At 44.2% G+C, this 23,018-nt stretch overlaps 1 long non-coding RNA gene across 2 annotated transcripts in view; it reads right to left on the bottom strand.

Moving 5' to 3' along the window:
• The window catches only part of LOC139707246 (uncharacterized), a 59,150-nt gene extending 36,637 nt beyond the window's left edge, over positions 1-22,513 (bottom strand). The window contains exons 1-2 of one of the 2 annotated variants that reach the window (XR_011708819.1): positions 22,378-22,513; positions 13,283-13,405 (exon numbers count right to left, since the gene is read on the bottom strand). This is a non-coding gene — a long non-coding RNA (uncharacterized lncRNA). The remainder of the gene's footprint in view (positions 1-13,282; positions 13,406-22,377) is intronic. The other variant, XR_011708820.1, reaches the window with a different exon arrangement.
• Between the last annotated feature and the right edge of the window lie 505 nt (positions 22,514-23,018).

The following is a 23,018-nucleotide window of genomic DNA, read 5'->3' as shown; positions in this document are numbered from 1 at the left end:
ATGGATTAATAACTAGGTGATCCAGATTAGCAACAGCCATGCAGCCTTGGAGCCCCTAAAGTCCTCCAGCTGCAGGTCAGGCAGGATGGGTCCTAGGAACTGGGGAGGAGACTTACTGCAGTGGTCCAGTGATGGCAGCTGTGGGGGCGGTGGGTTTCAGAGGGTAGAACATAGATTCAAGGTCAGAGGCAGAATTTAAATGCCATAAAAGCCTATTGAGGGGCTGGGTTCTGGCTCAGAGGTAGAGTGCTTGCTTAGCACATGCAAGGCCTTGGGTTTGATCCTCAGCACCACATATAAATAAATAAATAAATAAAGGTATTGTGTCCGACTACAACTAAAAAAAATGAAATATATTTTTTAAAAAGCCTATTGAGCTGTGATATGGGCCATGCACTGTGCAGAACCCAAAGGCACAACATAAAGTCTTTCCTAGAGACAACACTGTCTAATGAGGGAGAAAACCAAGTGATGGAGACCCCTAGTGCCTGATAGGTAATGGTAAGTGCCAGCTCCCTCAAGTGCCCAGACCAGCTCCCAGAACCTAGATCCCACTAGGCCCCATGGAAAGAACATCTTGATTCTGAAGGGTTCTTTGGCCCATTTAGGGTTGAGTCTCTGGTTTCTGATCTCATGTTTTAATTTTCTCCTGTTTTGGGTCTGACCCACTGAATACATCTCTTGGGGTGCCCTTTGCCCTGACCCTTTAAGGACTGAATCTGCTCCCACACCAGTCCTGCCCCAGTCCTGTATCTTTTTCTCTGAGTCCTGACTTTCAGGGCCACAGAACAAGCTCCCCCATTCTAGGCAACGCCAGTCAATGGGCCCCACTCAGGCCAGCCCCTTCAGGCTCAATCCTCAGTCCCTGAATTTGCACCACAATTGAATGTGAGACTAATTTTTCCAAGTATGCCCTTGGGGCTGCTGTACAAGAAGCTGGTTCTCTATCCTGGCCACTTGGCCTCTGCTCAGCTCTGGGCAGCCCCCACCCACCAGCAGCACACCCACCCTGCCTGACCTAGCCCCTCCGGTGGAAGACAGATGGTCTGTGCTCTAGCAGGGGAAAAACAATGGCTGTAGGAGTACAGAAGGGGGAAGGATTGATTCTAGCCCAGGGGGTCTGATGCTGCTTCCTGGACACGGTGGTTCAGGCTGGGAGGGGGTTGGACAAGTGCAGATTTCATTGCGTGGGTTGAGAGGACACCCCAGAGAAGGGGTGAGCTTGGACAAAGCCTCAGGTGTGAGGGAGTCCTCTGCTTGGTAAAGGAATAGTGATATGCCCCTCAGGGTGAAGATGGGGCCCAGGAAGTGGAGGCTGGAAGGGGCGTGGGCAACAGCCACCAGCTAAAGCCTGGAAGTGGCCAAGTGTGGCTGAGAGCAGGAAGTCCCCATCTACTCCCACTTCCACAGCCTGATGTGAGCTAACCAGCTGCCTAGTAATGATTCTTCCAGATGCCCAGGTCTGGTGTTTCTGGATTCATGATCCAGTGCCTTCCATTCTGGACAACTAAATTGGCTTCTGAAGGGAAGTTCCCTTGGATTAAGATGGAGGGTGTCTGAACAATCCACAGCTTACTGTGGCCTGTACCACCCCTACCCCTGAGCCTAGAGCCAGGGCCTTGAAAGTCTAGCTGCAATCATCAACATAAAGATGATCTTGGAATAGAAATCATATAAAGGGAGAGAAGCAGAAGGTCAGGGTGCTTGACTTCTCTCTGGAGACCTGGGCTGGGAGAGGACACGCAGAACCTCAGAGCACAGGTTCAAGTGTGAATGTGCAAGTGTGATTCTGCATACAAAGGTTCAGTACTGGGATAGATCTTCAGAGCATCTGGTCAACCCTGTGCAGTTCTTCCCCGTCCTTATTCTCACCAATTAGCTGCCCAGCCTCTGAGTGCACACCTCCACCAACTGGGTGCTCCCTGCCTCCTGAGGTAGACCATTTTATCCTTGAACAGCTAGGAGTTCTCCTAAGTCTACATCTGCAGTCCATTCAAGCCCAGATTCTATGCTTTTATCCTCTACAGTATGATTCTGTTTCTCTCCACAAGCTACAGCCTTGCAGGGAGTAGAGAATGGTAATCTCAATATACCTGCCCTGAGAATTTTGAACCCACTAAAATAGCTTTGGGGCCATCCTTCTGACTTGGAAGTCTTATATCTTGAGTCATCAATTGAGGAGGTGTACAGAGCAGTGTCTGTGCCTGTATGTGTGCACAGATCTATCTGTGGTTTATGTCACGTGTGCACTTGTGATTGGGGTTTGCAGGTGTACAGACTAGCTCTGTCTCTGTTGGTATGGAAGAGCATGGCTTCCTATGTGACTGGGCTGTTGTCTCTGGTGAGCACATGGCCAAGTGTAAGTATTTACTACCATGGCTGGATGTGGGTAGGAGAACTTGTGACAGCCTGCGAATGAAGGGATGTGTGTATATGACAATCTACAATCACAAGTGTGAGTGTGCAAGTGTGATTCTGCACACAAATTTGCTAGTGCTGTACATGAACACTACCAGCCAGATACGTGCAGGCTCGTGACTGTGGTTAGGTTGACTCTGTGTGTCTGGTTGTGACTGTGTGTGAAGAGCATGTATGTGTGACAGATTGCAGTTTAATGCATATGTGAGACTGTGTTCATGACAGATTGTAATTTAATGTGTGTGTGAGACTGGCTGAGGCCGTGAGTGTGTGAGAGACTGATTCATGTGTGACTGTGCACCTGTGCGTGCCGATGCAGTGGGGTGTGTGTGTGTGTGCTTGGGTGTGCTGGTGTAGCTGGGTATCATGGGTGCCAGTGGCTGTGTGTGCAATGGTGGTTCTGAATGTCTGTGATGATGCAACGCATGTTTGTGACCACTGTGTGTGTGTATGTGTGTGTGTGCATGTGTGCATGCATGAGTGGCTGTGGCTGAGTGCAAACGAAGGTGCCTACGTGTGGAGGTGGAGGTGGGAAGGGTGAGGACGGTGCAGGATAAAAAGGGGACTCGCTCAGAAAGGTCTCCCCAACCCCATTTTAATCAGAAACGGAGCAGCTGTTAGTCTGAATAGACACTGCACAACGGCAGACGTCTTAATCTCTTCTGCATTGTGATTCACTCTGCGAAGCCCTATTACTCAGCTTTTGATAGGAGCTTACTTGTCTCAAGTGTTTTCATTATTGCCCTAATACTATCTATTAACATACTGGAGGGAGCTCACTGCTGTCTGGAGCTGGCATCACTGGGCTTTTAAAGATTATGGGCCTTGCAAATACATAACATTTTACTGCCTTGCAGACGTAATTCATTGGGTGTGGGGGGGAGCTCACGTAAATAGATAGGTAAATAGATAACCGAGTAGGAGAAAGAGGGCGCTGGAGGGAGAAAGAGAATCTGTGATCCAAACACGGCTGTCATCTCCAGCTCAAATAATCGCCTTTCAAGAGGAGGGGCCAGACAGACATCTGTCTCATTTGGGGCAACTCTAGCCTCAATTCTCAAGCCTTGTGTCCTGGGATGGAGGTCTTGCCTAGCCCCACAGAGGAGAGTAGAATCTAGGCTCATCTGAGGGGTGCCCCAAGGTGTAAATTGGGGTAAAATGCAAGGAAGTATGGGGTGGAAATATCATAGGATTAAAAGGCAGGGGGCTCATGTCTGAACCCCAGGTCTGCAGCTGATTTAGTAGGTGACCTTGTTCCCATCTCTAAGCCTCGTCTATTAATGGCAAAATGAGGAGTCTGCATATGTAGGGAGTCAGCTCCAAACATTCCAGTTCTATTCCACACCAGACCAGATTCAACCCCATCAGCCTGGACTCCTGATCAAGTAGTGGCTGGAGCCCCTGCACCTTAACATCTCAGAAGTGGCACAAAGCAAAAATGTCATCTAGTGTAACCACCATATCTCTTTGGCCTTCCTGTCTCCCTGCTTTCTTTTCCTTTTTGAAAAATAAATTTCATTGGAAGAATAGAAAGAGACCAAAAAAAGAATGCATTCACTTGAGCCCAAGAAATCTAGAAATCATGGCATGAGTAGATCAAACAAATCTGAGGACCCTCTGGAAGATAAAGAGCAGATAGATTTATGGATAAAACTGGAGTGGTGACATCAGCACAGAGGAAATTGGCAAAAGAGATGTAAACTGTCTTTTCCAAAAGAACCTTGGAGAAACTCCAAGAACCAGGGGGAGGGAGCAGGTGATAGCCCAACGATCAGGTAAAGAACTGCTGCATAAACAAATGGTCCAGCAGCCTCTTCCTCTCAGCATCTGCGGGGTGGCGGCTGTGGCTTTTGTCCCTGATGTTGAAACTTGGTGCCTGCTTTCTAAACAAGTTGAAAAATCACCTTAGATGTGGCATTGAGCCACATCTCTTCAGTATTCACATCCTTGTGAAGCCCCTCACATATTGACATGCCACTCAGCAATATAACTCACTTTGGCCAAAGGGACATCAGCTAGCATGATGGAAGCAGAGGCCAGATAAGCACTTAACACACTGAGGCTTGTCCCCGTGGAACTCAATCTCATTCTGGAAGAAGTCCACAATGTCTCCCAAAGGAAGAGCCTCTGGAAGATAAAAAGTGACATGAAGGAGAGGCCACCTGGTGGAGAAACGAGGTGCCTCAGCCAACTGGCAGCATCAAAGCCCCACAGGTGTAACTGAAGCCTTCTCCCTTGGTCCTTCCAACTGACAAAGCAACAGTGAATCTAGCCCAGCGCCATGCCGAGCAGAATAATAACTCCAGGAAGTCCACAGAGCCGTGAGAGATAATAAAGCTTTGTTGTTGTAAGGCACTAAGTTGTATTTTGTTATGTGGCACTAGATAACCGACACAGGAAGGATGACTAGTGTATGCTTTGAAGCCAGAGAAGTAGAACAGGGCTAAATTTCCACAATAGGCTTGGGAAGGAGGGAAAAGGCAAAGACAGTGAGGCAGTTCTTTCTGCTCAGGACTTCACACACAGAAAACAGTCTCCGCTACCTTGGCAATTGTGAGGGGCCCCCAGTCACCCTGTGTGGAGTCTTCTCACTGGTCCTAAAGGAAAGCCTCCTACCCACTCACTCACACAGAGGTGACAGCTTTCATTTGAGGAAAAGGCCCATCTTGGAAATGAGTACACACCTGTGAAAGAAACTCACATCAGTCTCCTATATAGACAAATCAACCTAGTTATTAACTTATAAGACTGACAACCATCATAGAGCTAGATATTTGAAGCAAATCTATAGTATGAGAAAGAACAAGATGAAAAATCCAATATGATTCATCCTAAAGCAAATGGCAATAATGTAGCAGAGGGGAACTTTAAAAGAATTCTAGGTTGTATACTCAAAGAGATCCAAAAGATATTTGCTTTTTAAACAAGAATAGATTGCTATGGAGAAGAGACAAAGAAGAAATCATCCTTGAAAATTAAGAGCCAGAAGACAAAAGTTGAGGAAATCCCCTAAAAGGTACAGGGAAAATACAAAGATACAGAATATGAGAAAAATACAAGACCTAATATTTACCTTACAGAAGTTCTAGCCTGAAATAACAGAGACTAGAGGTGATGAAACAATTTAAAATTTAATTTTAAAATATTTTCCAAAGCTAGAGAAAGATCTGAGCTCTCAAATTATAAAAAGACTCACCAAATGCTAAGCACAAAATACTAAAAAGACACACATCCTGTGACATTTCTAAGTTACAAAATAAAAACAAAATTTTCAATGCTTCTGAATTTTTTTTAACCTGAAACTCTATATCAGCCAAACTATCAAGCATGAAAACAAGTCCAAGATATTTTCAGATAATAAAGGACAAAGAAAATTTACTATCCATTCATTCCTTCTGAAAAAATAATTATGTACTTCAGCAAGACAAAAAAGGAACTCAATAAAAAGAATGTCATAGGATTACAAATTTTTAAAAAGAAACTAGCACATATCTAAAATTCTAAATAATAAGTAAAAATGAATTTATAAGACTTCATACAGTTTTTAAGAAATGATTTCTTTAAAAGTATAGAAATAATGCAAAATAATAACATTTGGGACTTAGGTTTCAACAAAATATGAGAAGTAGGAGGAAGTTTAAGACACTGCTGGAAGAAACATATAACTTGCCAATAGAGAAAAAGGGAATAAAGAAAAAATCAATCAATCAAATAAAAAGCAGGGGGGGGAATATAAACATATCAGAAATCATAATAAATGTGAATGGGCTAAACCCATCTATTAAACTACAGAGACTCTCTGTAGAGTAGATGAAAGAACTCTCAACAACCTACACAAGTATATGTGTGTATATTCATGTCCATACCCAATGTAATTATTTTAAAGAGTCACATTGAAACAATAAAACACAAAAAGGCTAAAAATAAAAAAATGGAAAATGAATGTATGCTAACAAAACAAATGAAGGTATAGGAGTATTAATATCAGGTTAAAAAAGAATTCAACATAATAGTACTCCAGGGAACAAAAACAGATACTTTGTAAAAGGCACAATCTACCAAGCAGATACAATAATGAAGTGAATTTTGTATCAAACAACAGAGTATTAAAATACAGAAAGAATTGGTTTTAGAATTACAGAGTGTCAAACTTACAAAGATATTTGATTTTTTATATACCTATCCAGAAATTGATAAATGGAGTAAAGAAAAATAAGCAAAGCTATAGGAGAATTTGAATAATAGTTTAAGTTTTATTTGAGATGTGTATAGGAAAATTTACTGAAATAATGATACATATTGTTATGGTTTGTATATGTCCCCAAAGTTCATATGTGGGGAGTTGAATCCCCAATGCAAAAGTTTGAGTGGTAGGACCTTTAAGAAGTGATAAGGGCAGAGCCATTCATGGATTAATGCCTTTATCTTAGGATTTAGTTAGTTATTTCAGGAGTAGTTTCCTGATGAAAGCGTGAGTTCAACTGCCTTCCTCCCCACCATGTGATACCTCCCACCAGAAGGCCTTCACCAGATAAAACCCTCAATTTTGAATTTCCCAGCCTCAGAATTACGAGCCAAATAAAATTTTTTTTAGTATAAATTACCCAGTCTGTAGTATTCCAGGAAATGGAAAACATTTAGACCACATTTTCTGACTACAATGTAAAAAGAACTAGAATCAATGACAAAAATGTAGCAAAATGACATGACAAAAACTCAACAAGTTGGAAATTTTAAAACACTATTCTATATAACACTCAAGTTAAAGAGAAACTCAAAATTGAAATGATAGATTGTTTTATAAATGACATGGAGAGCATCATATAATGAAATCAATTGTCAAAGCCAATGCTGTACTTAGAGAAAAATGGATAACCTTGAACACATTTATTATAAAGAGGAAAGGGAACTGAATATAAGCAGCTGGGAAAGAGAAAACTAGCAGAAAAAAATCCTTTATGGAAATAAGGAATTAATAGAGATAAAAGCAGAAATTAATAAAATGGGAAACAAATGTAGACTTGGTAAATAAAACCAAATGCTGGTTTTTTTTTTCATTTATTCATTCCCTTAATGGCTCAAGCAGAGGTAAAAATGCTAATATACACAGAAGAAATCAGATCATCAAAGATCTGCTTCTAAAAATGGCACCAGGCCCAGAAAGGATTTAGGGGTGAGTTATATCAAACTTTCAAGGAACAAATAACTTCTGTTATTTAAATTGTTATAGAGTGTACAACAAAGATGGAAAACTTCCCAATGCATTCTGTTGGGCTAGCTCAGCTATAGTAGGCATCTGTTGTTTTTGCTCTTCAGTGCTCATTCATTCCTCTAGTAACCACACCCCAACTTTCCTCAGAGGGAGCCCTCTCCATCCCACTCTGTGGCCACGTATTTCCAGGAAAGTTGACACCATCCCCAGTTCCAAGGTTGGGCTCAAAAGCCTCAGCAAGCTTTGCTTTACCCCACTGGCTGCAAATGATTCAGCCATGGGCATATGACAATGAAATGCAAGCAATTTTTTTTTTTTCAGAGACGTCTAGAAAGAAGTTGCTTGTGAAACTAAGGTTACAGATCCAGGAGTGGCCATGTCTGAGGAGTCTGAGGCCAAAGCTGACACAGGGGAAATGCAGAACCCCAACATGAAGAGAAGATGAGCACTGGCTATAACATTTTCCTGAAGTATGCTCTTCCCCATGCCCTTCAGTTCACCAATGACAACTAAGGTTGTCATTTTTGACTGAAGCCACTAACCCTGATGTACCAAAGCTGGACAAAGATACACACAAGGACATATAGCCCAATCGCATGGCACAGCTCAATGACCCACAAATAAAATAGTAGCCAACTCAACCCACCTATACAGTATAAAACTGATAAATCATGACCAAATGGGTTTTATCCTAAGAGTCAAGCATTGATTGTTTTTTAAAAGAGATTCCTTTATTTTTTAAAATGGGCCTTTATTTTGTTCATTTATTTATTTGCAGTGCTGAGAATTGAACCCAGTGCCTCACACATGCCAGGCAAGCGCTCTACCACTGAGCCACAACCCCAGCTCCTCAAGCATTGATTTTTAATGTCAAAAACTCAACTTTACTTTTTAATTCACTATAGAGATGCATTAAAGAGAGAAAACAAAGTTGTCAATTTTAGAGGTGATAAAAATTTTATAAAATTCTGTCTTTACCAGGAAAGGGTCCTGGAATTGTCAATTTCACAGGTCTAACTTGGCTAAACAACAATCTCAGTTATTCAGTCAAATACTAATAATGTATATATTGCTGGGGGTGGGGTTTTGGTAGCTGTGATTATTTCCCTAATCAGGCCGGGCATTGTAGCCCATCCCTGTAATCCCAGGGACTCAGGAGGCTGAGACAGGAGTTCAAAGCCAGCCTCAGCAACAGCAAGGCACTAAGCAACTCAGTGAGACCCTGTCTCTAAATAAAACACAAAACAGGGTTGGGGATGTGGCTCAGTGGTTGAGTGTCCCTGAGCTCAATCCCCAGGGTCCCCGCCAAAAAAAAAAGTTCATAATCAGGTGACTTTGATTAAGGGAGCTTATTTTCAATATTGTAGGTGGGCCTGATTCAATCAGTTCAAAGGCTTTATAAGCAGAAAAAGAGGCTGTCCAGAAGAAGAAATCCCACCCCTGGACTACAGCTTCCGCTCTAGCCCTCCCTAGCAACCTGCCCTACAGGTTCTCAACATGCCTAGCCAGCACCCAGAGTCACATACCAATTCCTTGCAATTGATCTCTTACTATCTATCTCCTGGTAGTTCTTATAGAACTGTGGCTGATACAAGTCTCTAACTGCAGCAAACATTGTGCATATGTGCATTGTGCATATCTGTGGCCTCTCAGAAATATTCCTTTTTATCCAGGGACAAGATAAAATGGACACTATGACCAACATTTTAAAGGGATGGTCAGAGAGGGTTTTATAGCAAAGTTGCAGTAGGATGAATAATGCCTCTCCCCCTAGATGTCCATGTTCTTGTCCCAAGACCTATGAGTATTTTCCTCAGATGGCAAAAGAGATTGCTGGTGAGATTGAATTAAGAATCTAGATGGGAGAGAGGATCTTGGAACAACCAGGTGGTCCCAATGCAATCACAAGGGTCCTCATAAGGGAAAAGAAGGAGTAGAGTCAAAGAAGTGATGTGACCACAAGCCACAGAACGTGGACAGCCTCTGGAAACTGGAAAAGGCAAGGAACTAGATGTTCCCCTAAAGCCTCCAGAAGGAAAGCAGCCGTGCCAACCCGTGTCAGACTTCTGATCTCCAGATTGACAAGATAATAAATTTGTGTTGTTTTAAGCCACGTAATTGGTTACAGTCATAATAGGAAATGAACACAGAGGGTAATATTTGAAGAAAGACTTGAGGGAAGAGAAGGTGCAAAACAATCAGTTATCAGGGAGAATAGAGCATCAGACAGAGGGGAAAGTAAGAGCAAAGACCCTTGGTGGGAATTCTAGAGGAATACAAAAGATCGGGAGGTACTGAGCAGCAGGTCCCAGGGGAGGGGTCCTGGAGGAGTGATGGGGTGAAGCCAACCCAGAGGCCCTTGATTGTCAGGCCTTTGCTTTTCCTTTGAAGGAGATATAAATAAAGCCTTTTGAGAGCCTAGAGCAGAGAGGTACCTACCTCACCTTTTCTTTTAAAAGGAACTTTCTGTCTGCTATAGGTGACCAGGGACAAATTTATCATAAAATTCCCAAAGCTCTAACCTTAAATTCTACCCTGGCACAGGCTCCTTGGAAGACCCCAGCCACACATTCACATAAGTTGAATTTTTTTGTAAAATTTGCCAAAGTAAGGCATTTTAACCATAATTAGTAAAGACCCCTTGGTCTCTTTCTTGATTTTTCTGCGTCTTCTCTCAGTGCTGGAGTGATCCCAAGCACTTTGAGGATCCTATTAAGAAGAACTGAGTTGGGGATACCTTTAGTTTGAGTTTAGTGGGATATATTTGAGCAGTTTACAGTGCTATCCACATTATTGGAAGTTATTGCCAGCTGTCCTGGAGCAAGAATGGCTTCCAGGAATCCTCCTCCCGCCCACTCCGCTGCCAAACCCGAGATCTTGATGTGAGAGATTTAATTGAGTGTTGTCAGCTCACAGAAATTTTTAAAATTAGTCACCACACAAGAAAACTTGAAAAGCCCAGACATCTCACAGCTCGTGTATAAAAGAAACTTGATAAAGCTTTCCTGAATTCAACAACTCTAAAAATTTTACCCACCTTTACCAATAAATTAACCAATAAGTTGTAAATGTGGTAGAAACTTTTCTAAACAATTGATAATAAAAAAGCTTTAATCAACCATAGTTGGGAAGATTTTACATTCCTTCTACTTAAAAAACAGTACAAATCCGAACATATGAACCAATGATCAAAGAAAATGAAGCCCCAAATACATAGGGGGAAAACTAATAAAAGCAATAGACCAGACCAATAATAAAAAAATAATAATTTTTTCCTGGATTATGTCAGATGTTTGTGGTTTTATCTGCTTTTCAATTTTTGTCACTTCCTATTTTTTTCATCCTATATAAATATGTGCTTTTATCAGAGTTTTTTGTCTTTTTATTTTTTCTTAATGAGGGTCTTCAAAATTGCATATGCTCTGGACCCCACAAGACATAACTGTCCTGGGAAAGAGTAGAGAATGGGCAGGGGTCCTGTGCTAGCCCTGGGCACCTTTTTTCAGATCCCTTGATGACTCTTGCCCTGTTCTATTCTCTCCAATAGAGAAGTGACCCTGCAGCCTGTTCCAGGGACCGTATTGCAGCAGTCTTCTCCCAGGACCTGGCTAGTGAGACCCGGTGGGAGACTAGCAGGTCAGTTGAAAGGAGTAGCCAGCTGCTCCTCCCCTCGGCCTCGTGGGAGGCATCACTGGCCTCTGCTTTCTGCCTCCACCTCCTGCCAATGGCCAGGCAGATGGCATTGGTCCCAGCTTCCTTCAGAGGAACCCTGACTGGAAATGTGGGTGATGCCATCTTTTCCTGTCACATCTACAGCCCAACAGTGGTGGCAGCTTTCTACAGTGGGAGGCCATGAGGCTGCCCTTCCATCCCGTTTGGCTGCTCCCTCTTCCATCCCCTGTGTAAAGATCAGGATCACACAGTCTTACATTCCTTCACCAAATGGTGTCTGTTTCCCTGGGGTGGATTCTGACTGAAATGAAGAAGTAAGGGCAGAAACAGAGAGACTTTGTTAAGAGATAACATGATCATCCAGGTTAAAAATGAAGGTGGCATGCTCCAAGGTAATAGCTTTGAAGATGATGAGAAGTGATGGAGACAAATGATTTGCTGATTGATTGAATGTGAGGAGTAAGAAAGAGAAGACCCCGAGATTACCACAGGGCATTTGACCTGAGTTCCTGAGGAACACAGTCACCATGTAGTGAGGAGGTGCACCTTCTAGGGGATGGGAGGAGACCAGGAACGGGTTTGGGGACATATGTATTTGAGATGCCTATTATACATCTGAGGGAAGATATCAAGTTGGCAGTTGGGCATATGACACCTCTTGGGGAGGAGGTTCGAGATGCAGATATAAATTTTGGAGTTATCAGGGTATGGGTAGAAATCCTCTGAACATTGGTGGATACCAATGGGCTGAACACAGGGAGGGAAGACATCTACAAGTGGAACCCTGGAGTAAACAGATGTTGAGAGGTCAGGAGGATGAGGAGAGCTGGCAGAGGAGCCTGGTAGGTATCCACAGAGGTCATGTGTCAAGTTCTGGTGACAGATCAAGAACAATAAAATCTCAGATTGGCCACTGGTTTTTGTAATATGTTGGTCATCGGTGACCCTGACAAGGGCAATCTCAGGAGAATGTTTAGGGTTTAAAATCCAGAAGACTGAATATAAACAATATTTTGGAATTTGGTTATAAAATGAAGGAGCAAAATGATATAATAGCTGGAAATGACAGTAGGGTCAAGAAAGGATTATAAAAATGCATCTATACATAAATACACACATATGCATGCACACATGTATAATAGCTTTTTGGTAAGGTGTAACATACTATCAAAGAGATGCACAAATTGTAAGTGTGCAAGTCAGTAAATTTTTACAAGTTCACATATCAATGTTACCAATACCTAGATTGGGAAAGAACATTGCCAGAACCCCAGGGCCCCTCATGCCCACTCCTAATCATTATTCACTCCTTCCCCGGCCAAAGGTAGCCAACATTCAAACCATATGTTAGTTTTATCTATTTTTAAAACTTATACAGTGGAATTATACGACATGACTTCTCATTCTCAACATTGTTTGTGAGATGACAATACCAACAGTCCATTCATTGCCATCGAGTGTGCCTTGATATGACTATTCCACAATTTACATATCCATTCTATTTTAATGGATTGACATTTGGATTTTTTTATTATTTATGCTCTTATATTCAATGTTGCCATGAATACGCTTAAACGTGTCTTTTTGTATACAAATGCATACATTTCTGTTTGGTATAGACCTAGTCATGGAATTGCCAGATTACAGGGTAGGTGAATGTTTGAATTTAGTAGATTTTGACAAACAGTTTTCCAAATTGCTGTCCCAATTTACACACCCACCTGCAGAGCCATCCTGTTGTTCCACACCTCCTTGATACTGCCATAGACCTTTTTAATTTTAATTCTTCTGATGGGTGTGTCATGGTGCCCCACTGTGGTTTTAGTTTCATTCCTTGATGACTATTGACGTTGAACACCTTTTCATACATTTAATGGCCATTTGAATACTCTCTTGTATGAAGTGGTCTAAGCTTCTTGAGGAAGGCTGAGGAGGTGCTTAATGGGAGAGCAGGAAATGAATTAGGGACATTCCCCTTACCTGGAATGCCACGGGGCCTCTTGAGCTTAGTGGACATGGATTTAAGATGAGACTGCTCAGCCCATCGTGTGTTTTCCTCCAGACTCATTCAGTTGCAGGGAAGAAACGGGGATCTACGGACAACTGGAATTGACAAGGCTGAGAGTTACCCAAATAAGTAGATGAAGTAGGTGAGGGGAACAGGGGACAAGGAAGTTTGATGACGAACCATAGAATTTAAACTGGATAGGGTGAAAAATAAGCGCAGTGTCATTTAATCATAGGTCCTGGTGGGTTGAAGAATTGTCAGAGTAGAAGAAAAAGAGGAAGGAGCTAAAAAGATTGGATGTGGTGATCTAAGAGGTGAATTGCTTAAATTGAGATTGTAGAGATGTCAGAGCAGTTGATGGTGATCAAGTCTATGGTGTGGTGACAGCTCTGAGTGAATAAGGTGGGTGGAGACCTAGATTATAGCAGAAGAGGAAGTCAAGGACCAAGAGAGCAAATCTATTAGCCAATATTGTGCTTCTATAACACAATAACTGAGCCTGGGTAATTTATGAAGAATAGAAATTTATTGGTTACTGCTTTGGAGCCTATGAAGTCCAAGATCAAGGGGCTGGAATCTGGTAAGGGCCTTCTTGCTTTGTCATCACATGGCAGAAGATAAGAGGGCAAAAGAAAATAAACCCACTTCTACAAGCCTTTTTTATAATGGCATTAATCAATAAATGCCTCTTAAAAAGGTTACCTACCAACACGATCACACTGGGGATTAAAGGTTTCAACCTACGAATTTTGAAGAGGACACCAACTTTCAAATCACAGTGTCAAGGAATCAGGAAGATGTTCTATTTGAATACTGAAATCACCAAGAATTATGACTGGCTTAGGGTTGGAGAGAAGGTATTATCATTTACCGGTAAAAAGTATTAGCAGAGAAACAAACATATAGAGCGAAGGATCCAACAGAGTTGAGAAACACACCATTTATACCTGGGAATTCACTGTTTAAATAAGTTGATATTTCTAAATAGGGCAGAAAGGATGGATTATGCCATAAATAGTGTTGGAACAACTGCATCTCCAGAAGGGAAATGATAAAATTGTACCCATGCTTTATACCATCTACAAGATTAATTTTATTCTTTTTTTCCTTTTTCTGTCTACAGTTCCATGCTACAAGATAAATTCTCAAATGGACTAAAAGCACACACCATTAAAAACCGTATAATTACTAAAAGAAAAGTAAAAAGGATATTCTTATAATACTGGGATGGGAAACTTTTCTAAGTAAGATATGAGATCACAAACAACGGTAACAGTTAATTCTTACTGCATGGTGTGCTATGTGGTTACCACTCTAGGAGCTTTTAATGTGTATTCATTCATTTAACCCTATGCAGTAAGTACTCTTATCCTCATTCTACATAGGAAAACTGGGGCATAGGGAGGTTAGGTGATTTTTCTCAGGAACAAAGCTAACTCCGGAACAGAATCTAAACAACGGGCCCATAAATATGTAACTTCCACATGACCCAATAAATAAATAAATAAATAAAGTTTAAAGAGAAAGGACAACTGAGAGAACTATTTATATTATAAATTATATAACTTTCTTTTTTAAACAGCTTTATTAAGGTATGATTGACATACAATATACTGCACACATTTAAAGTGTAAAATTTGATGAGTTTTGACATAAGTATACACCTGTGCACCCATCACCACAATCAAGAATGAACATATCCATCACCCCCTAAAAGTTATTTATAACCTGCAAACTATTTCCATATCATACATACATAAGGAGTTCCTACAAATCAATAAGGCAAAAAACATAAAAATGGGCAAAGGATATAAGCAGGAATTCACAGTTCAAGACATACAAATAACTAAAAATCTTATGAAAATACACACAACCTCAGTAAAAATGCTGGGGATGGAAGTTAAAATGATGAGATTGTATTTTAACCTGAGTGAGGAAACTTGGCAAGGATTGGTGCTATCCCAAGTTGGTTAGGGTATGGACATATGAGATGGGCTGTCTCCTAAACAGAAGTGGCAATAGGTGTTTGCACACCTATTTTTGGAATAGCGTAGATAGATACACTCTACATCTAAAATACAAATTCCCTATTTTCTAACAGTTCAATTTTCTAGGAATCTCTCCTTTTATAATACTTGCACAATATGTGCTAATATATACTGCAGCATTCTAAATAAGAAAACATTGAAACTTTAGTGGTGGGGTATCCCAAAATTCTCAGCAGTGACTAATTAATGTTTAAAATGGTATAAACATACTGTGGGATATGTAAATATCTATTATAAAGAATAAGTGAGATTTCTGGACACTAATAGGCAAAGGTAGAACCTTACTTTTCAAAAATCTGTGGGTATGAAAAATGTTCACTTTTGACTTTACATATTTTTTAAATTATTTCAATTCTCCAACAAGTGGTTTAATAATACATGAAAATGAAAAAAAGTAGCGCATGTTTGTGAATAAACAAATTCATGCAATACATAACTATACAAAGGAAGACTGTACATCTTTCCCACATTTATTAATTCATGAAACAAGCTAAGTGCTAATTGTGTGCCAAAGATGTGTGGAGATCTTGCTCTCTATTAGAGAAGAAAAAGCAAGTGTGTCACCTGCAAGTGAAAAGAGCTACCTAATTTAGATCGGAGGGGCAGAGGCCTCTTTGGAAAAGTGAGGGCTGAAGACTGAAGGATAAAGAGAGTTATCCAAATGATGAGCAGGAAAGAGTCCACAAAGAGGGAGCAGAGCCAGCCAAGGCCCGAGGCTGGCTGTAGGACAGGGGTACAGTTGCAACCATGGATCTGCTTTCCATGACCAGTTTTGCCTCTTGAAGAGATCATCATAATGGATCGTCATAAAGTCTAGAGCTTTGTTGACTGGTTTCTTTTACTCAGAATAATGCTTTTGAGATTCATCCATGCAAACGCTACCTATTCGGATCTTATTGCTAAGAAGTCTATCACTGTCTGGATGCACCAGAATTACTTTATCCAATGGGCATTTGGATTTCTTTCTTTGGTTGACTGGTTTCTCTGGTTTGGGACTATTAGGAAAGCTGCTAGGGACATTTACAGGTCTCTGTGTGTACATATCATTGCATTTCTCCAGAGTCAATACCTGAGAGTTGGAATGGTTGAATCCTATGTGAAGTGTATGTATAACTTCATAAGAAACTGTTTTCCAAGGTGGCTGTTCAGTATTGCATTTCTACCATTAATGTGTGTGAATTCTAGTTGTTCCCATTCTCACCAGTGCTTGATAGTTTTAAAAATTATCACTTTAATCATTCTTATTAGGATGTGTGTAGTAATATCTCATTGAAACTTTATTTTGCATTCCCCAAATGATTAATGTTAAGAATATTTCTTTAAGTTTATTTACTCTCTAAATCACTCTAGCAAAGTGAACTTCAGAACTTTTAATTTCACATTAAGTTATTTGTAAAACTCCAAAATATTAAGTGAATGTTGTTTAAAGTTGGGGCCCAGGAGTCCTAGCTGCTCAGTGCCCTTTATGCTGTCTCCTTTGTCTCCTTCCCAAGTCCTGAACTTTGAGAGGCATATTAGTCCTTTTTTTGTTGCTATAACAAAATATCTGAGGCAGACTAACTTTATAAAGAAAAGGGGTCTATTTAACTCACAATCCTGGAAGTTCGAAGGCATCACACCAGTATCAACTTGGCTCTGGTGAGGGCTTCATGGAATATTGTATCTCAACTGCAGGAATGTGAGCAAGAGAAAAATCCACAACTCAAAACAGGAAGCAAGAGAGGCTGGGTGGAGCCAGGCTCAGGCTCGATAACAACCCTCTTTTGATAACCACCCCTGTCTGCGAACACGCCCCCAATTAACCTTAAGAGCTCTCATTAGGCCTTACCTCTCAAAGGTTCCACCCCATCTCCCAGGACTGCCTCTCGGGGACAAAGCCTCCAACACATGAATCTTTGGGAGACACATTCCACATACCCAAACATGGCAAGAGCACTCCACAGGGCAGTGTTCCAATCACCAGACCAAGATCTGGCTGGACAGTCTCCAAAGATGGCTCCCCGACAAGCCATGCCTTCCAGTATCCAGGCCCTTGGGAATCCTCTCCCCTACTGCATCTGGGCTGACCCTATGTAACCAAGAAAATGCATTAGAAGTGAAACCCATGACTTCTGAGGCTAAGTCAGAAGAAGCCAAAGAAATTCTCTGTTGGTTCTTTAGCAGGCTTGCTCCGGAGAAGTCAGCTGTCTTGTGTAAGTTCAACTAAGCCCTGTAGGTGGCCCTGGACAGAGGCTGCATGGAGATCCAGGCCCAGATGTGCCAACCATTCCACCCAGGCAGCAGGCATGTGAATGGGGAATGTCTGTCCAGTCCAGCCTTCAGATGGTCCCAGCCACTTCTGACTGCAACCCAACCAGAGTCCATGAGGTGGGAAACTGCCCGTCGGAGTTGACCTCCTAGGAGTTAATAATACAGTGTTGTTCCAAGTCACTAGGTTTGGGAGGGGTTTGTTATGCGGCGATAGGTCACTGGAACATGGAGGATGCCCAGGCTTGGGGGATGCTGCCTTGGAGAGGTGGAGGATCATCCTTGAGACTGGAAACGAGGCAGGGGGCTGCTGGTTGTTGTCACGTTCCTCCTTTTTTCCTTCTACATTCAAACTCCCCATCCTTATGCTGTCAGTGCCAGAATCGTGGGTGGCTACAAGAAAACGGAGACTGGCAAGAAACAGGAACTGGGAAAGTCAAAGCAGATGCCAGGCCCAGGAATGAGCCCAACTCTAGCAAAATAGGAACAGTAATTCCTTCATGTTCACAGTGCTTTACAGTTTCTAAAGCACCCCAAAATGTGTTCTCTAATGTCACCTCGTATCAGCCAGGTGAGGGGGACATTGCTGCACCCACTTAACTGGAAAAAGAAACCGGCTGAGGGAAGTTTGGTTTTGTGGAGAGCATAGTCCTGGTGTGCCTCAGGTTGGGAGGAAAGAGAGGAATAGGACAGATTCGGACCTGGCCTGGGATGGGGACTGGAGCAAAGGCAAAGCCCAGGCTTTGTACTGCGGATCTACAGACAAAAGACTGCTTCTTACACGCCTCGTCCCCTTGACTCTTCCTGTGACCCCGTAAGGCGGATGCTCTTAGCACCCTTATTTTGCTCCAGATCTCTGGCCCCAGTGCTGAACCACACCAGCCCACCTGTCTTCAGGGTGTCATTACTGATCTCCTGGACACGGCTCCCATGGCTGGAACCTAGTGCCTGCAGGAGAGCGCAGGGTCCTGGCTGGCCTCCTTACCCTTCCTGGGCACACAGCTACCCTTGCTGCCCTTGAGCCCGTAATAGTCATGCTGTTTCTGTGCTCAGAAATCCCCAGGGGCCTCTGACAGGCCACACTCTTCATCAGTCCCCCAGCCACAGTCCCTGCCCAAAGCTTAGGACCCAGCTGACCCTCGTTGTGGGGATTCATTCATTCACACATTCAGTGGATATTCATTAAATGCCGATTGTGTGCCAAGCACTGTTTGGGGTGTCAGCACAGTGTCCAGATGATAGACATTCTTCTTGACCTCAAGGAGCCTGCTGTGGGTCTGGAGTGTCCCCCAGTCTCACGTGTCCCCAGTGCAGCAATGACCAGAGGTGGGGCTTGGGGAAGGGATGGATGATCAGGGTTCTGGCCGGAGGGACTGCTGGGAGGTGGGGCCTAGCGGCAGGAAGCGGCAGGAAGCAGGCCACTGGGGCACCCCTGGAGGCATGGCCTTCTCCTGCAGGCCCTGTGGGTCCTTTTGTTCTCTCTGCTCCTGGCAGCTTTCATGAGTACAGCTCTCTCTGCCACACCCTTCACCGGGATGCTCTGCCTCACCTCAGAACCAAAGGGACAGAGCTAGCTGACCATGGACTGAGGCCTATGAACCATGAACCCAGATAAACTTTTCCTCCCTGAGTTGTTTTTGTTCGGTATTTTGGCCACAGTGATATAAAGCTGTCTAACAGCCTGGAGTCCAGCAGGGTATATAGACAACAAGTAATTATAAGTTCCCTACAGACGACTAAAGAGATTTGTGGAGAGCTATGGGAATATAATGCAGAATGAATGAAAGGAGGTAGGGAATGATGGGGGAACACTGAGGGAGGGGGAAGGCAGCATGAGCAAGGGCCCTGAGGCAGAAAGGACAAGTGCACGTGCAGCAGACGGAGGAGCTCCAGATGAAGCTTGAGAAGCAGAGACTAGATCATGTGGGGCTTTTCAGGTCTAATGAGGGATTTTGGTCCTGAAGTGGGCATGGGAGGTGTTGGGACAGGAACAGCAATGAGAACTTTTTATTGGTAATTTGACCTGTCTGCTGACTCCATGTGGATACCAGGCTTCACCTTGGATGACTAGATCCTAGATTTGGTCTCCCAGAGCACAATGCTTGCCAGCATTCTGTCCTACAGCAGCTCCATGCTACCTCTGCTCCCCTCTGGCACTGGGGGAGGTCTGACGGAGTGGAGATAATTCACTGTCGACCCAGGATCCGCTCCTATACGGGACCTGTGCTTCAGGGCAGCTGGCCACAGGCCCACCCAAAACCCCAGCTCCATGGACGGATCCTAAATGCATGAGGCAGTATTGTCATCCCATTCCCCTTGCCAGTGATTGGTTTAGGTACAGGCATGTGGGGAGGAGCCTGATGGGAGAGGGACTTCTGAGAAAGACACCTCACTCAGAGACAGCTAGAAGGAGAATATCTTTTCTTCTACTGGACATTGTGGTATCTGAGTGGGATATCTGGATCTGGGCAGCCCTTTTGTGACTAGGAAGGAGGCCAGCCTAATGACAAAGTCAACTCACTCAGTTTAGCAGCAAAAGACAGCAAGAACATTGCTCTTTGATGACAGCATTGAGCCACTGTATAGAGGCTCTTCCTTCCTCTTGAGGGAGTTCCTGTCATGTGAGATAATGCCTTTTCTTATCACTAAGGCCACTGAATTGGAGCTCTTCTGCTACTAGTATCTAAAACATGACATATGTCCCTCAGGTGCTCCCTGCTCACCACCTGTGCCCCTGAGGCTGTCCCCATCCTTGTACACCTGTGTAGACCACAGTCTGAGATTTCTGAGACAGCACTCCTCTGACCTGCCAGAACCTTGTTAGTGCTCTGCCGTGGCACCAAAGTCCCCTGTCCCTCATCCCTTAGCACTCTAGTGTTAGGTCTTCTACCACATCTGGGACCTCAGATCCCTCAATGTGACTTGCATTGCATTCAGGTCCTTGGAACTGGGGATAAACAGGCTCTGCCCAAGTCCTGGGTGCTCTCCAGCTGGACCACCCTTTTTCTGGCCACCTGGCTTATTCAGCAAAAGATCAGACAGATGCTGTCCCCCCTGTTGAGACTAGGGGGGGGGGCTGTGACCAGAAAACAGAGTCCAGGTCAGCGCTGGGGGGGATCAAGAGCAATGAAGAAGGGAAAGCAGAGACTGGTTGAGAGCCCAGACCTGGAGGCCGACCAGGGAGGAAGCCAGCGTGCAGAAGAGGAGCAGTGCAGAGGGGACATGCTGGGGACTCCCAACTCCGCTTCCCCTCCCATCAGCCCCGCCCAAGGTCTCCTGTAGTTTTCAAAGTTCTTTCAGTAAAGTCCTTGGACTCTCCCTGTTATAGTGCTTTAGATTTTGACTCCAAATCAGCTCAATTCAACACCTACTCCTGGGCAAGGTACTAGAAATGCCTTGAAGAATCGCCTGGCCTTGGCTTCTAAGATTATGCCATCAAAATAGTTTGCTGTCCCTGCCCCGAGTCCTTCCGACTCTGTCCCTATCCCCATTCCTCACTGCTACAACCAGAGCATTCTTCTCTCCCTTCGACAGTCTCCTTTCTTGTGATTTCCCTGAATCTTTACCTCTGCCAGGGAATTTTTGCTGCCTTTCACCAATTGGTGCACTTTATGCCATTTCAGCAACCCTTGGAAATTTCCTACTGAATTCTGTCCAGCTAGGATTAGCACAGCATGTGTCCTTTCCGGCTTCAGAGGGGTGTGTGTGTGTGTGTGTGTGTGTGTGTGTGTGTGTGTTTGCCTCATTCCTGCCAAACACCACTTTCCCCAGTGCATTGTCATCTGGACAAACGTAGAAGGCAGCTGAGTCCAGGCCCTCCTGCCCCAGGCTCCCTGCTGAGTCCCTGTCCCTCTTTTCTAGATATGTCCCCTTGATGTTCTTCCCAGACCTCAGATTCATCATGCCCCAAACCTTCATTCCAACCTTCTCTTCCTCCTCAGTCCCCATTCTGGATTATAACCACATCAGCCACCCAGACATATGGCCTCAAGGCCCCCAAATTGTCCCCAACAGACACATGTAAACTGCTGTCCAGCCACACACAAAACCCATAGACTCCACAGCTCCACAGATCGTCACCCATGTACAGCCACACCAGCCACAAAACACACAGCTCGCAGCCCATGATCAATTCAGAGGCCTGGCTGGTCACATAGAAATGAAATCAGAGCCACACGGAAAGGCAAGCCGGAGCCCACCCTCCCGTGGAGTCGTGCGGGAAGATAGATACACGAGCACACACACACGCGGTCCTGGGCGCCACGCTTTGCACCAGCAGCGCTCTGGGGAAATAAAACAGCATAAAGTCCAATCATCCTGAACCCAGACCCAGGACCCCAGTCCATCAATCCTGCCCGGGGAGGCGGTGGGTGTTGCCTTTCCCCTGTCCTTGACAGCCCCATGATTTGTGGCTGCTCCGTGGGCCCTCGTGCCATAATTCACCCTCAGTGCCCGTGGTCTGAATGCCCAGCCTGGCATTTTGCCTGCCTCAGACTCCAGGCCTGTCCTTCTGGTCCCAGAACCAAGCTGTGTCCGGGAGCTGAGGATGGCAGTGGCCCTGGAGTCCTTGCATAAGGACCGTCCACATGCAAGACTGTAGAGAGAACCTGAGATGCCCCACCACCCCACAATCTTCCAGGACCCCCGTACTGACACTTGGCCAGGGAACACCAGGCGGAACCCCCCCTGTGTCTGGACCACAGTTAACCCAAACTGCCTTAAACACAGCAGCCAAGAGGACCCTGCGGCCTGAGCCTGGGGATAGACCTTACCGGTGAGAACTCAGGCTTCCTCCTGCACCACCACAGAGGCTTTGTTCCCTCCCCATCGCCACCAGGCACACAGGCCGCGGTGGCTCCCGGGCTCCTTCCTGAGGAAGGAAGGTTCCCAAGCCCTCCTGGGCTCATTGTGAAGGTGCAGCAGCGTCTTGAGGAAGACAGGATGGGTTGCTCCTACGCTGCTGTGGCAGGATGCGGAGTCCCAGTGAGTGGGGAGCCTGGAGTGACGATGAGTGAGCTTAGGACAGAGATCCAAACTCACAAGGCCACTTGCTCTGGACTCCTAAACAAGAAGGACAGACTTTCTTCTTAATTGCTGACAGCCAGGAACAAGGGTGTCAAGAGCCTGCAGAGCTTGCTGGAAGGGGCTTCAATAAAATACCAGGTCTGACTCAGTCCCCCTAATAGTCCGCCTCTGCCCTTTGAGGACCACAGTGAGGAGGGAATCCCCAGGGATTGATTACTCACAACTAGCCACAAGCAGACCCTGGGGAATCCCATCCCGAACCACTCTTTTGACCTAATGCCCTCCTTTCTGTTTCGGAACAGTAATTTTTTTGTTTTACCCTTGTCCCCCTCTCTGGTCCTCATTGGAATACTCAGATGCTGTTGGGATAACTGATCAGTCTTTTGGA

The sequence above is a fragment of the Marmota flaviventris genome, chromosome 10, assembly GCF_047511675.1.
Source record: "Marmota flaviventris isolate mMarFla1 chromosome 10, mMarFla1.hap1, whole genome shotgun sequence".
NCBI lineage: Eukaryota > Metazoa > Chordata > Mammalia > Rodentia > Sciuridae > Marmota > Marmota flaviventris.
Note: the sequence above shows the minus strand (reverse complement) of the source record. Positions and strands in the feature narration are given on the sequence as shown.